The sequence below is a fragment of the Protopterus annectens genome, chromosome 10.part0, assembly GCF_019279795.1.
Source record: "Protopterus annectens isolate FY-2018-M chromosome 10.part0, PAN1.0, whole genome shotgun sequence".
Classification (NCBI taxonomy): domain Eukaryota; kingdom Metazoa; phylum Chordata; order Ceratodontiformes; family Protopteridae; genus Protopterus; species Protopterus annectens.
Window position 1 is genome coordinate 1,580,036,539 of NC_056744.1, and position 14,191 is coordinate 1,580,050,729.

Here is a 14,191-nt window from a genome sequence, read left to right on the forward strand (position 1 = left end):
TCAGGGGACCTCCATCCTTCACTGCAGTCCTTGAAACTGACTGCTTGGCTAATCCACTTCCCCTAATTGCCAGGCTTCATTCAATTTCAGAAGATACAAGACAAATTCTCTTTTCTTCTCACAAGCCATCTACCAGGAAATTATATGGCAGTAAATGGAAAAGGTTCTCAATTTAGGCCAACATGCAGAAAACTGACCCTTTCTGAGCTCTGCTATAATCTATTTTAGAATTCTTGACAAAGATTTTTAAGGAAGGGGCAGCAGCTGCTACAGTTCGAGTCCAGTTAGTTGCCATCTCAAATTTTCACTTTGGGTTTGGTGGCTCAAATGTTATAGGCCATAAATTATCTAAGACTTTTCTTAAAGGCGTTCTTCACATGAGACCTCCTATCAGAATTCCCTATTCTCCCTGGAATTTAAACTTTATGCTGTCTCAAATTATTCTACCCTCTTTTGAACCAGCATCTTCTTGTGATCTCAAATATTTATCCTGGAAAACTATTTTTCTTGTGGCCATTGCTTCTCCCCGCAGAGTGTCAGAACTTCAAGCATTATCTATTAGACCACCTTACATGATTTTCCATGCTGATAGAGTATCTCTCAGAACAAACCCCTCATTTTTACCTAAAGTCTGTTCTGAATCAAATATCAATCAGGTCATTGAGCTGCCAGTCTTTTTTCCCCAACCACTCTAGCAAATTGGAATACATACATTTTATATTTAATTTTTATTTCTTTGCTTATTATATTTTATAGTAAGGGCATGTCTTAACATGATAGAATGGCGTTTTGAGATTTAGCCCTTGGTCTGTTATATATACATATGCAGCAAGGGTATGTTTTAGTTGGATAGAATGGTGTTTTGAGTAACCCTTCATCCTATATATCTATATTTGTCTTGGTATATAACCCTGCATGTTCATTTGGGGTGACACTCCTCCACCATGAGATGTAGGATTAGAACTGCCCCTTTGAGTTCAGCTACACTGATGTACAGGAATAGTTTTGATGTCCAAAGGAAGCATTATGGAGATGTCGTTTGAATAAATACCTTGCCATTGTTGTCCCATAAGGGTATATAGTTACACATATATTTTTATACCATAGATATATTTTATATCTGTTGCTTTGTGAACATGTGGTTATGTTCGTTTTATGACTTATATGCATGTGTATAGTATATTCCCTAAATATGATGTGTAGTATACTACTATGTAAATTTAGTGGTAAATACAGCACTCTCTTATAGGTTCTTGTTAATTTTTCAGACACACAACACGTTCTATGTTTCATGTAAAATAAGTACTACTAGGATAGTAATGCTGAATTAATTGTGTATTTTGCAACATGGTTTATCCTAGTACATATGAAATAGTTTGTAGTTCGTGTAAATATACAGATATTGTTTTTACTTCATTACTAGAGAATTAATATATGTGTTTATAGCGGTTTTGGTTTTACACTGATATATATATATTTCCTCATATATATTTTATATATTTTTTATGTTTATCTACTGAAGTTTATATGTGGGACATAAAATTGTAGTAATAGAAAATATACATCTTTACAGGTCTTACGATGGTGGGTAGGATCAGTATGAAGAATGTATTTAAATGCTGGACCTATATTAAATTTTCTTAGTTCCCGTCTCTATGGTCTTGCTTTTAGGACCCAAGTGACAACTTTTAGGTCAGGAGGAACTTCATACTGAGAATCCAGACATGTGACCTTAATAGCTTAATAGGATGATGTTTAATTTGCAATGGCAAACAGTTTGTTGATGCTTCTTGCAGCTTTTTACCGATGGTAGAACTGTCTTAAACAACTTGCATTGTATAGATTTTCTTACAATTAAGGTAAGGGATTCTAGCTATGTTTATATGAGTTAAGAGACAAGAAACACCATGATAGTATTTTGATGTAAGAACTCTCAGTCTGTGAGGGATGTGTTCTCATTTCTGAATGCCATTTGCCAAGTTGTAGTGCTTTTGTTCAAAATATGCACTTTTGAATTATGAGCTTGTAAATGCATTTTTTATGTCTGAAGTCTGCAGCGTTTTGTTTAGTCAGAGGGTTTTGGTAATGCTTTGAAATATTTTGTGATGAGTGTGAGTGCTGCACTTTAGAAATGAATTGTATTGAATTTAAACTGCATTTGAATGTAATGATGGCTTTAAATTGATGAAAGGCAATTAAGCTTCATTTTAAATTAATGAGCCCGCCAAAAGTTGTTTAGTATAAGTATTTTGGAACCATTTTATGACATTGTATCTGATGAAGCATAGTTTAACTATGCGAAAGCTATTCTCTGTTTCCAATAAATGAATTTTTTACATATTTCCATCGTGGATATTTTCAGTGTGTCAGGAGCTTGAGTTGGGACTACTCTGTAGAAGGATTTACTCGTGGTGACTGTTCTCACTTTTTGGACTTCATTACTACCTCTTCTTGTTTTTGGTGAGAACGTCTTCGGTATTGAGTTGTGTTTTCTACTTTTATTGCTTATTCTGCATTTTTTGTTCACAACTCAATTCACACGATGGAAGGCCAGAATGTTGGGACTGCTTCTAATCCAGTGTCGAGGGATTTGTCTCGTTTATGGACAGATTTATTTGTACGTGAACTCAACCCTTTATTGTCGCTGGACCTGAATGAAGTGGGGGCCCACACTTCGATGATTGATAATGGAGAAAATATACAGGAATTTCATGAGCAACTAAAAACGCTGGAAAATAATCTTTACCAACTACAAAGGTACATGTGGCAAAGATTACATTTAGAAGCCTGCTTGCACCATAAGGTAGTCCCCAGAGGCATGCGGGTTTTCTGCATGCCTACGTATGGGGACTCCCATCCGTCCTTATTGAAGCAGTGGCAAGACTTGAATATAGGCCTGGGCTTTGATTATGTGAAGTTACTTTTGAACTATTTTTCTCCACTGGAGACTGACCTGCCTGCTAGAACTCATGTGCTTTAGCAAAGGTTAGTTGATAATTTCAGCTCAGATTATTGCATAGAAAACTCCAACTGACATTTACCCAGGTTAAATCTTTTGGTGAGAGACTGTGTAAGACCAAACAGCATAAATTAAGGAGAGATCTGTTGGATTTCCAAAATGGTCATGTCTTTGTATGGCCTAGGTACCAAGAAGGTCAGGCCAAGTCTATGCAGCATGTACAGGAGCATAGTAATCTGGCAGCAAGTGTTGTATCTACTAATAATTTGTTTCAACAGCTTAATAACTCTGAGTTTATTCCACAGTCAGTGGTTTCCTCTAACAGGGTGAGTGCTTTAGACCCTATAGACTTTCCAACCACAGACACACCTCCACCTAATCAAGAGGCCATGCAAGGCTATAAGAATCCAGGAGCTATACCTAAAAGCAGCTGTACACCAGGCACCTCAATCCATCTTTTTTACCTTATCAAAGGAAGTTTGCCCCCAGCTCCAGGGGAAGATCCAGCAGCAGGGGACCAAGAAAACGGAAGTCTTCAGAAGAAGGGAATATAGTCAACAGAAGAACCAGGCATTGACTCTTGTGTTTAATTTTTCTAGCTATAATATGGACACAGCTATGCATAGCCTTCTTAATAGAGGACTTACATTTATTCCGTCAACTAAAACATCATTAGAGGACACTCTTTGGATTTAAGATTATTTTGTAGACGAGTTTGTCTAAAGTTGTTTTTCCCGGCTGATGATACCAGGATGAGTGGGGTAACTAAATCTCGTAACATACTTAAAATAATAGTACCTTTATACCTCCTATACATCCTATGGTGCAATGTTTTCTAGATCTATGCTAAAGAGATTTCTATACATTGTTTTCTCTAGCATGTAATAACACAAAAGGAAGATTTTGCAATCTCAATAGGGATGAGTTTCAAGCCCTGGTTAAATTGAGAAGTGATGATAATCTGATTGTGAAACCTGCTGATAAAGGGGTGTAGTTCTGATGGATGTGGATGACTATGTGAATAGCATGAGATTGCTATTGTTGTCAGATCACAATACCTATAAGCACATCACTGCACAGCAGGTCTCTTCCATTATACTAACAGTTCATGAAAATATATATGATCTATTATTATGTAGACAAATTAGTGTTGAAATGTATGAATACTTGTTAATATCTGACCCCGTTATTCCCATTGTTAAGGGACTCCCCAAGATCCACAAAGAGATTTGGCCTGTTCCGATGAGACCTATTGTAGCAGGTGAGGGGTGGGTTACCCATATATCGATCTTTTGGAGAGCCTCCTACATCCAGTAGTGAGTAACTGTCACACCATTCTTAGTGACACTTACCAACTTATAGATAGCCTTAAGGGCCTACATTTAGAAATGAAGGACACAGAGTACCTCCTCATAACCATGGATGTGGAAAAGCTCTTCACCTCTATCCCTAATGATATAGGGATACAGTACATTAGAGAGCTTCTGCATAAAGAAACACAATACACAAATGATAGAATAATACTGATAACTCAGCTTCTTGACACAGTGCTTAATAACAATGTGTTTATCTTTGAAAATGACTATTATCTACAGGCATGGGGTTGCCATGGGCACCCCTGTGCCAATAGTTATGCTAATTTGGTGGTCTACTGGTGGGAAAAGTTGTTCCTGTTTACCCACAATCTTCTAGATACATAAGATACTATAGAAGGTTCGTGGATGACATACTTATAGTTTGGGAAGGTACAGATAGTTTTCATCATTTCCTTGGTTATCTACAAACCACAACAGACTTTTGAGGTTTACAGTGGAGATTTCAAGTTATGAAGTTAATTTCCTTGACCTCACGCTCAGGTTGACGAAAGAGGGTGAAATTGTAACCAGGATTTACAGGAAAGCTGTATGGAAGAATGCATTGTTAGCACCAGATAGCATGCACCCAACCTATACCTTCCGTGGCATAGTCACTAGTCAATTTATAAGAGTATCCAGACTATGTCAAAATAAAGATGATCTTTTGAATGAAGTTAATAATATGGAAACCCTGTTTAGGGATAAGGGATATGACATGACTATGGTTAGAAGGGTAAGAAATGAATTTTTGGAGTTTTAGAACATGATGCCAGTCCGGTGCTCCATATTAAGAATGGATGTAGGATGGGAGCCACTATGGGCCCCAATATCCATGGAAAAAGGCTTAGTTATGTCATTAAATTCACCAATGAAGTGGAAAGTGTAAGAAGTGTGATTAGGAAGCACTGGAATGTCCTTTCGTAAATAAAGAAATTAGCAAGATCAGAGGACCTGCACCAACATTTTGCTATAGGAATTGCAATAATCTTAAGAGGCAACTATGTAATGACCGCAGGTCACTTAATATAAGGAAATCTACTAGTCTAGTACTAGGGGACCTGGTCAGTAAAGGAACATATCCTTGTTTACACTGCCCAAGGTGCAAGAGCATTAGTAATATACAGACTTATCAACATCCCAGTATGAATTTTGTTTTCAAACCCAAGTACTATGCTGACTGCAATACCAAAATGTGATTTACTTGGCCACCTGTTCTTTTTGTACAGCATTTACGTGGGTCTAACCAAGAGAAGGCTAAGGGACCGTATCTATGACCACCTTTATGAGATCCAAGCAGGATGACACTAATGCTTTGGCCAGGCATATTAAAGAGTGTCCCTCTCATTCTTTCACTTTTAGGGTTTTGGACATAATCATTCCAACTTTAAGAAGAGGTAGTATTGAACAAAGGTTGGCTAGAGCCGAGTTACACTGGATCTTAAAACTAGCGCACATAATTCTCCAGGGCTGAATGGCTTTATCTCTATTAAACCGATGTTGATTGAACGTAAATGAAGTTGGTTTTGCTATCTAGAATTCTATAGCCCATACTTCCCTAGTAGTTAGGATATTAAAAGTGGGTATTACCCCCCCCTTTTTTCCTCTTAATTTGTGGTTAGCCAACTGGGCATTTCCTTTATCTATAGCTTTATAGGAGTGTGATGTATAAGCATTTAATGCTAGGGACATCTTGTCACCTTGGAAGTTGTTGTTTAACATTACAGTATATGCTTTACTAAACATCATTAATTTTATACCAGGGCACGACTCTATATTATAGATGGTTATGATGGAATAGATAAGTATAGTACTTAGTTATTCAGGTCATATATACAGGTTTTATATTTAATTTTTATTTCTTTGCTTATTATATTTTATAGTAAGGGCATGTCTTAACATGATAGAATGGCGTTTTGAGATTTAGCCCTTGGTCTGTTATATATACATATGTAGCAAGGGTATGTTTTAGTTGGATAGAATGGTGTTTTGAGTAACCCTTCATCCTATATATCTATATTTGTCTTGGTATATAACCCTGCATGTTCATTTGGGGTGACACTCCTCCACCATGAGATGTAGGATTAGAACTGCCCTTTGAGTTCAGCTACACTGATGTACAGGAATAGTTTTGATGTCCAAAGGAAGCATTATGGAGATGTCGTTTGAATAAATACCTTGCCATTGTTGTCCCATAAGGGTATATAGTTACACATATATTTTATACCATAGATATATTTTGTATCTGTTGCTTTGTGAACATGTGGTTATGTTCGTTTATGACTTATATGCATGTGTATAGTATATTCCCTAAATATGATGTGTAGTATACTACTATGTAAATTTAGTGGTAAATACAGCACTCTCTTATAGGTTCTTGTTAATTTTTCAGACACACAACACGTTCTATGTTTCATGTAAAATAAGTACTACTAGGATAGTAATGCTGAATTAATTGTGTATTTTGCAACATGGTTTATCCTAGTACATATGAAATAGTTTGTAGTTCGTAAATATACAGATATTGTTTTACTTCATTACTAGAGAATTAATATATGTGTTTATAGCGGTTTTGGTTTTACACTGATATATATATATTTCCTCATATATATTTTATATATTTTTATGTTTATCTACTGAAGTTTATATGTGGGACATAAAATTGTAGTAATAGAAAATATACATCTTTACAGGTCTTACATGGTGGGTAGGATCAGTATGAAGAATGTATTTAAATGCTGGACCTATATTAAATTTTCTTAGTTCCCGGTCTCTATGGTCTTGCTTTAGGACCGTGGTGACAACTTTTTAGGTCAGGAGGAACTTCATACTGAGAATCCAGACATGTGACCTTAATAGCTTAATAGGATGATGTTTAATTTGCAATGGCAAACAGTTTGTTGATGCTTCTTCGGTGCAGCTTTTTACCGATGGTAGAACTGTCTTAAACAACTTGCATTGTATAGATTTTCTTACAATTAAGGTAAGGGATTCTAGCTATGTTTATATGAGTTAAGAGACAAGAAACACCATGATAGTATTTTGATGTAAGAACTCTCAGTCTGTGAGGGATGTGTTCTCATTTCTGAATGCCATTTGCCAAGTTGTAGTGCTTTTGTTCAAAATATGCACTTTTGAATTATGAGCTTGTAAATGCATTTTTTATGTCTGAAGTCTGCAGCGCTTTTGTTTAGTCAGAGGGTTTTGGTAATGCTTTGAAATATTTTGTGATGAGTGTGAGTGCTGCACTTTAGAAATGAATTGTATTGAATTTAAACTGCATTTGAATGTAATGATGGCTTTAAATTGATGAAAGGCAATTAAGCTTCATTTTAAATTAATGAGCCCGCCAAAAGTTGTTTAGTATAAGTATTTTGGAACCATTTTATGACATTGTATCTGATGAAGCATAGTTTAACTATGAAGCTTTATTCTCTGTTTCCAATAAATGAATTTTTTACATATTTCCATCGTGGATATTTTCAGTGTGTCAGGAGCTTGAGTTGGGACTACTCTGTAGAAGGATTTACTCGTGGTGACTGTTCTCACTTTTTGGACTTCATTACTACCTTCCCATTGATACCCAGATTTTTACAGAAAGCAAAATCACTGGGAAGGACTTTTATTCTCATAGCTCCCTACTGGCCATAACAGATTTGGTTCCCGTTTCTCCATCATCTGTTGGAAGATCTATGGATCCTGGACCCAGTTCTGGATCTTCTGACGCACCCTTCAGGGGACCTCCATCCTTCACTGCAGTCCTTGAAACTGACTGCTTGGCTAATCCACTTCCCCTAATTGCCAGGCTTCATTCAATTTCAGAAGATACAAGACAAATTCTCTTTTCTTCTCACAAGCCATCTACCAGGAAATTATATGGCAGTAAATGGAAAAGGTTCTCAATTTAGGCCAACATGCAGAAAACTGACCCTTTCTGAGCTCTGCTATAATCTATTTTAGAATTCTTGACAAAGATTTTTAAGGAAGGGGCAGCAGCTGCTACAGTTCGAGTCCAGTTAGTTGCCATCTCAAATTTTCACTTTGGGTTTGGTGGCTCAAATGTTATAGGCCATAAATTATCTAAGACTTTTCTTAAAGGCGTTCTTCACATGAGACCTCCTATCAGAATTCCCTATTCTCCCTGGAATTTAAACTTTATGCTGTCTCAAATTATTCTACCCCCTTTTGAACCAGCATCTTCTTGTGATCTCAAATATTTATCCTGGAAAACTATTTTTCTTGTGGCCATTGCTTCTCCCCGCAGAGTGTCAGAACTTCAAGCATTATCTATTAGACCACCTTACATGATTTTCCATGCTGATAGAGTATCTCTCAGAACAAACCCCTCATTTTTACCTAAAGTCTGTTCTGAATCAAATATCAATCAGGTCATTGAGCTGCCAGTCTTTTTTCCCAACCACTCTAGCAAATTGGAATACATGCTGCACAAACTTGATGTACACATACAGCTCAGATTTTATCTTGATAGAACTAAGGATATTAGAAAATCAGATCAACTTTTTGTATCCTTCTCAGAAGCCAGAAAAGGCAATCCAGTGGATGAAACAACCTTATCTAAATATATATCCGATTGTATATCCTTTGTTTATGAGAATGCGAGCATGCCATTAACACAGAAACCTATGCTCATTCTACCAGAGCAGTCTCTACGTCTTCTGCTTTTCAAGCTAAATTGCCCCTTGACAATATTTGCACTGCAGCCACTTGGTCTAAGCCTCATACCTGTATCACGCATTACAAAGTAGATAAGGCTTCAAGGGACAGGTCTTCCTTTGGTTCCACAGTACTGAAGAACATACTTCCATGAGCCACCCAAGATTGAGGATGCTAGGGACGCTACCCATCAGTGAGAATAAACGGTGAGATTTAACAACTTCAAATAAAGACGTGATGTACTTACCATAACGTTCTATGTGAGTTGTTTATCTCACCTTTATTCTCCTTCCTTCCCCCTCCTGGCTGACTGTTGACTTAGAGGCTAGTACCATCCTGGTTATTCAATATTTCTTCTTCCCCTTCGGGAAGCGTTCTTGGTAGAAATAAATAAAAGGGTATATATATATATATATATATATATATATATATATATATATATATATATATATATATACACTGTTGCTCGCAGTAAACAAGATCTGAAGTAATTTCAGCAGTGCATTGTGGGATAAGGGGCTTGGTCTCGAGCTACTGGCAAACCTTGAGCTTTGCTATCGGCAGTGTCTCGGCTCTGAACCAATCAGTGAGAATAAAGGTGAGATAAACAACTCACATGGAACGTTATGATAAGTACATAACTTCTTTTTTCAGTGCATCAGTTGATCCATACCAGAGAGCGAAAAAGGAAAATTGCAGCACCAGGAAAACATCAGTTTGGGACAAGAATGTGATATAAAAAACTTGAGCAGGAGGGGGTGTATAAATACTTGGGAATCGATGAAGGATCAGCAATAAAACACGAACAAATGTGAATAAAGCTTAGTAAGGAGTACTTTAGAAGACTTAAATTAATCCTGAAAACAGCATTGGCACCTAGGAACAAGATCCAAGCTATAAATCAGTTTGCTCTTCCTGTCCTAACTTACAGTTTTGGAGTGATTGACTGGCCCTAAAAAGTGTTGGATAGATTGGATATTAAAACAAGAGAGATGCTTCATGCTCACCAGATGATTTATAAAAATTAGTGTATACCAAGATTATATATTCCCCGTTCTGAAGGATGGATCTCCTTGAAATTGATTACATGTATAGATCTGCAATCGTGAAACTCCACACTTACCTACTGACCTCACAAGATCCAAATGTGGTGAAAGTTTTGAAACATGAGGAGAATAAAGCTAAGATGACATCTCTGCTTAATTTAGCAGAAGCATATCGACGTCAAGCAGGAATGGAAATCAAACCAGAAGTGGATTAAAAATCAGGCAGCAAATGAATGTGCTAAAAAACAAAAGAAAGAATATAAAGTGAAGGACCAGGTGAGAAGGCAAGAAATGTGGAAAAAACATAAATATAGTGGCAAGTATAGAAAACTTCTGGAAGACCCTCATGTTGATCAAGAATGAACGCAGGAATAGTTAAGGAGAGGTGAATTGACATCAAGAAATGAAAGGTTAATATTGGCAACCCAAGACAGTGGGCTACATACACACTGGTTTACTAAGTCCATTGAACATGTGGGAGAAACAGACATATGTAAGTTTTGTGGAACCGAACTGGAAATGGTCACACACTTTATTGCTGGTTGCAACTCTCTAATGGCAGAGGGACTGTGTACTGAAAGGCATAATAATGGGGCGAGATTGTTGCACTGGAGAATGTGCAAACACTAGAGTATCGAAGTGGCTGAAAAACACTGGAAACGTGTACCACAGAGAATCATAGAAAATTATGAAGTTTACATCACATGGGGTCACCCAATACCAACAGTCCAAAAGATAGATGCTAGAAAACTGGATATAGTGGTCCAAGAAAAGAAGACAAAAGTAGCATTGATCATTGAAATCTCCACACCTAGTGACTACAGTGTCTTGAGTACAGAGAGAGACAAAGTCATAAAATACCTCAATCTGCAGGCAGAAACGAGAGCCATGTGGAGGAAAGATACCCAGACAGTTCCAATAGTTGTAAGGAGCAACTGATCTTATAAAAAAGAATTTACAATTGTATTTAGATATGTTGCCAATTCATGTAACTCCGTATGAATTGCAGGAGGAGTCATTACTGGGCACATTGCGGGTGCTGTGAAGAGCACTTTTGGCTAACATCAGAGTGAAACAATACTAATTTCATGAACTTTAATCGTACTTTGTGTAAGGAAAGGGGTCCATTCCCGTCTTGGTATTAGAAACCCAAAAGACTTGGAGAAATTATAAACGAGAGAAGTCTTCTAAAGCTGAGTACCCTGTTGGGAAACTCTCTTTGTTTAACTCATGTCAAATAAGGTTAGATGTTAAGTTGTCAATCTCGCCTTCATTCTTGCTGGATGGGTTCGGAGCCGAACCTCGGCTCCGACTCGGCCGAATACTAAAGCTCGAGAGCTATTTTTACTGGCTCGAGGCTATCCTATGTCCCATAATGCTAGGCGAAATATACCCAGATCTCGTTTGCCGCTTCAGCTACGAGGTTGCGTTTTCACCGGCTCCAGGTCGTATATCATTATTAATAACTTTTGAGAGAGCTTTTTAGTCCGTTTTTTTCCCTCTTTTGTCCCTGTAGTATTAGCGAAGTTAGCGACTAGTCTTTCCCCCCTTTTTAGTTGCTAATCTCCCTTTTTCTCCACCCTTAAGGTGGTTGGGCCTCTGATCCTCCCCCTTAGTAGTACAGTTTTCACTTAGTTCTGTGTGTGTGTGGAATTCTGTCCCTCTGTTTAGCGGCAAGTTCCCCCTCTTTCTGCTTATTGTAATTGTTATTATAAATTAGTGTGTTGTGTATTTTTTTTTTTTTATACAAAGTTTAGTATGTCTAAGGATACTAAGGTATCTGGTTTCAAGAAGTGTGACTCGTGCTGTCAGAAGATGTCTCTGACAGATGGTCACACTTCTTGTGTGTATTGTTTGGGCCCTCTGCACCTGCAGGACTCTTGTTCCATCTGCCATGCTTTTAGCCCTAGAGTCCTGCAGGAGCGCAGAAACAAACTCATTCTTAGAGGCTTGTTAAAGCCTGAAGGTTCCCTGGCTAAGTCCATGACTGGGAAACCTTCAAAGCCTGCCAAATCGTCAGCTCCATGTTTGGAGCCGGCGCCGAGCGGTGCTCTTGCTGCCTCGTCGATTCCGTCCGGAACCAAGGCATCTAGACCTCAGTCGGCTCCGACTTTAGTGTCGGAGCCATCCCCGAGCAGAAAGCGCTCCAGGTCTCCGTCTCTCGAGTCTCTTAGATCGGCTCCGAAGTCTCCACTCTTGTCGGAGCGGAGCCATAGATCTCATTCTTCTAGGTCTTCCAGGCTTTCGGACCATGACCTCGAGAGGGTAGTCAGCCGGCTTTTGAACTCGCAGGCACTGACCCAGTTGCTCCATAGCCCGTCTCAACAGACAGGGGCTACCCCTACACCCGCTCAAGTTCCTCCTCCGAGTACTCTGCTGAGTTCGGAGCCGGAGGTCGTTGAGGTGAGTACTGTGGGGGTGTCGGGACCGATCCCCCTGTTGTTCCTTCGTCGGCTCTGATCCCGTCCTTGGCTCCGTCCTTGGAGGGATCCAGGCGCCGAGACTCCCTCATCGGCTCCAAGGGGGCGAGTGGCATCAGACCCTTGTCCGACCCCGCTCTCCCTCTCGGAGCCTCGGCGCAGGTGAGTTCGGCCCCAACATCGGCCTCGGAGACGTCCCTCTCAATGCCGGGGGGGGGGATCTCATCATCTCGGAGTTGGGTCCCTCTTCCCTGCCTGACAGGGGCACCTTTAGGTGATGAGCGTGCTGGCTTCAATACCGGCACCACGGTCGGCCACCTTGGCCCCTCCCTCTACGGTGCCTGCTTCGGCCCCTGCCTACCCTCCCGACCCCAAGCGAGGAGAACCGATGCTCCAGGCTGCCCCATTGGGCCTTTCTTCCTCTTCCGAGGCCTCCCCTGACCCTGCGGGGGAGCCCCCTCGGAAGAGGACATGTAAGAGGAAACATGTTGACTCTCCTGAGTCAATGACATCTGACACCGACCTGGATGATTCGGAAGGGTCTCCAAGGTCCCCCTCTGAGGATGTCTCCTTATCTGACATCTTAGAGATCCTCAAACAGAGGGGGAACTGGTCTGCCCTTAACCCATCTGAGGGCGAGTCGGTGTACCTGGATGCCTTCGGCTCTCGCCCTTCCACCTCCTGGGTGTCCCCGCCTTTCGACCCAGTTATGTAGGTGGTGGGTCGGAAGGCGTGGATGGCTCCGGATACTATGGAACTAACTCCCCGGAGGCCCACTAAATTTATTACTGCTCCCACAGATAAGCAGTTTCTCTCCAAGGGTGTCCCCGTGGATGCCATGGTGGTGGCGGCGGCAGCCACTAAGGAGTTGGCTGACCCTTCAGTACCTGTCCGTCCTCCTAATAAGGAATCTAGGACTGTGGATAGGTACGGCAACCGGATGTTTTCCTCAGCGACCTTTGCTATGCGGTCGCTGAACTATTTATGCCATTTCACCCGACTTCAGAGGGACCTTCTCAAGGAACTGGGTGAAACATTGCAGGACCCAGCAGCTGTGGGGTCTCAGGAAAAGATCAACTCCCAGCTAGGGACCCTGAACTCTATCGTTAACTCTTCCATGCGGCTCATGTCTTATGCAGCCGATGGAGCGAGTAGAGCCGCAGGTACGGGTGTTGCTCTAAGGAACATGCCTCCATATGGCTCTGCAATTTTGCTGACCCCTTCAAGGCGTCCTTCACTAACACCCCCTTTGATGGTTCTGCTCTTTCTGGATCTCAAGTGAAGGATACCTTAACCAGGTGCGAACAAGAAGGCAAGACTCTCTCTGCCGTGGGAATCCATTTTTCCACCCCCCTCTAGACCGTATCCTAAGGGTCAAAAGGGCAGGAAAATGTGGTTCTGCAAGGCTCAAGGAGTTTTGCTGGACGCACGTGGTGAGCTTCCTTCCAGAGGCAGAGGAGGGAACAACAACAGATGCCGCCCTAGTGGCGGGGGGGGGTCCGCAGAATCAGGGTAGCAGAGAATCTTTCTCTGACTAACCCTTTCAGCACCTCTGAGGAGCTGCCCGACTGTCCACCTTCGGAGGCAGTCAGGGGAAGACTATCGCTGTACCCAGAAGCCTGGTGCTCTCTTACGCAGGACAGATGGGTACGGTCGATCATATCAGAGGTCTACAAAATCCCCTTTATCCACACCCCACATCAACCAAAAGGGCCTCTTCCAGACGTTCCACCCAGTCTG

General features: G+C 40.5%; 1 protein-coding gene across 1 annotated transcript in view; it reads left to right on the forward strand.

The window, feature by feature from the left end:
* Positions 1 to 14,191, forward strand: part of SETD1A (SET domain containing 1A, histone lysine methyltransferase) — a 1,410,167-nt gene that overhangs the window by 975,473 nt on the left and 420,503 nt on the right. The gene's annotated exons all lie outside the window — the stretch shown is intronic.